We start from the raw sequence: 2,245 nt of genomic DNA, 5'->3' as shown, positions 1-2,245 counted from the left end.
AGGGGCGAACCGGGCGCCCTGGAGCGGCCGCCGCGGGCCGGGAGCGGGGCGGAGGTGGCGCTGCCGCCGCCGCCGCGGGTTCTCCTTTGTTCCTGCAGCAGCACCGAGCGTGGCCGGGACACGCCGGAGCTCGGGAGGTGGGAGGAGGGAAGCGAGTGGGGGGGGGGCCAGAGGAGGAGGCGGAGGGAGGACCGGAGGCCGCGGCGGCTAACGCTGCTCGCGGCACTCGCCCGTCGTCACCTCACGCCTCCACCGGCGGCGGGCTAGGCCGACTCCGATGGCGACCGGGACGCGCGCAGGGAGGCCTGGGCGCCGCGAGGGCCCGCCGGCGGTGCTCTCCTACGCCTCAGCTACCGCCGGGGAAGTTGCGTGGCTCCAGGGAAGCGAGCGAGCTCCGACTCCAGGTGCACCCGGTCCGCGCTCCGGCCGACTGACGCTCTCTCTCCGCCCGGCGCTCGGGCAGTGAGGGAAGGAGGGTGGAGGGGCGGGGTCTGTGCGTCAGCGAAAACCCCGACGGCGGCGGCGGCGAGGAGCGCGGTGACGTCGCGACCCGACGCCCCGCCCCTTCGGGCCCAGTTCCCGAGTCCGGGAGGCGGGGTCAAGTCCTGCCCAGCTGCCGTCGCGCGAGCCGAGTTGCTGGCGGGGCTGTCGGCCCCAGGGTATAGCTGGAAGGAACCGGTCCTGTGAAGACTACGTTTCTATTTTTAACCCGATTGTCCGCCCTCAGCCTTCCTCCTTCCGATTTTCTCCCTCAAGCCCGCTTCTCGCCATCCGAGTTCTCACGCTTTGTCTCGAGCCCTTGGCAGACATTTCCCTTTCCTCCCAACTCCCCTAACCGTCGCTCCCCCGGCCCCCCGGCGTTAGGGAGAAGGATTCGCTTCGAGAAAAGGAAAATGACTTCTCGCCTGTTTAAGAAGCCTCCCCTGCTCCGTTTCCCCGCACCCCCTGTCGGTTCTAAAGTCCAGCCAGAGCGTGGCCCGGGCGCCGCCAGGAAGCAGCGGCGCAGGCGGCGCTCGCTCGTTCGCCCAAGGTCACGGGTGGTTGTGCAGAGTCGGGAGGCGCTCGGCTGGCGCTCGGCGGACTGGCTGCCAGTCCCGGCCTCCGCGGCCCTGGCGTCGCTGTTCGGAACAAACTGTTTTGGCCAGCCTGTAAAATCCCTGGAAATCGACTATTCCAGTAAGCGTCGTGAACTAGGAAAGCACCAAATGTTCTGCTCAAGACGTGTAGTGAAGGGACAAAAACACGCCAGACCTGAAGTGGGAGAGACCAGAAAGAGGAGACGTTGCAGGGGAAGTTCAACAGGAGGGGGCAGGCGGTTCAGAAGTGAGGCACAGGGCCTGAGCGTTTAGCAGAAGCGATTGAACTCAAAACACAGAGAACCTTTCCAAAGACCAACAAAAATATCCCACTTACAGATGACCTCTCCAAGTGACCAATTGAACTCAAAAGAACAAAATTACTAAGAAAGTACTTCTGAAATTTTATAGTTAACAGTGGCCTTTACTGAATAAACAAAAATGAAGTTTAGGGCTTATATGAGCCACCGTTAGAATGGAATGAAAGGTCCCTTCCGTGTTTCCAGACTTGCTGTTTAATCGCCTGGGGTAATTATTTAAAAAATTCCTAGGCCCCTCTTCCCTGCAGCTGGAGCTCAGTAGTTCTCCAGGTGATTCTTCGTGATTCTGTATAGTTTGGGAGAACCCTGTCCTGGTGTCTTGCGCCAGAATGTCCAAATCAAACATTTCTGTGCCACCGTGAGCAAAATACCTAAAACATAACCGAACATCCCCTTCACAAATTAAGGTTCTTGCTGTGGTCATTGGGCTTTCTTTCCTTGATGAGTAAATAAATTAGTAAAAACATAGCAGCTACCATTTACAGACCGTTTTCGGTGCTGAGTTTTTTTTTTCCATTTAGGGTCTCATTAATCTTCACAGCCAGTCCCTGAGATAGGTACTATTATATCCATGTTTACAGAAAAGAAGACAATGACCAAAAGGAGTAAGCGACCTGCTTGAGGACCTGAAGGACTAGGGAAGCCAAAGAGGTGATTTTTTTACTGAGGACAAAAATAACTTAGAGATTCCCCCCCACCCCACCCCACCCCACCCTGAATTGTAGTTATTAAAAAATGAAAGAAGATAGTTCCTGAATAAGCATATTTGAAACACACACATACACACACCCCAAAGAGTAATAAGGTGAGCTGGGTATTTAATAATGTATTGCATAATATATGTTATGT

This window comes from Suricata suricatta, chromosome 13 (assembly GCF_006229205.1).
Source record: "Suricata suricatta isolate VVHF042 chromosome 13, meerkat_22Aug2017_6uvM2_HiC, whole genome shotgun sequence".
Classification (NCBI taxonomy): Eukaryota; Metazoa; Chordata; class Mammalia; order Carnivora; family Herpestidae; genus Suricata; species Suricata suricatta.
This window is presented reverse-complemented; position numbering follows the sequence as displayed.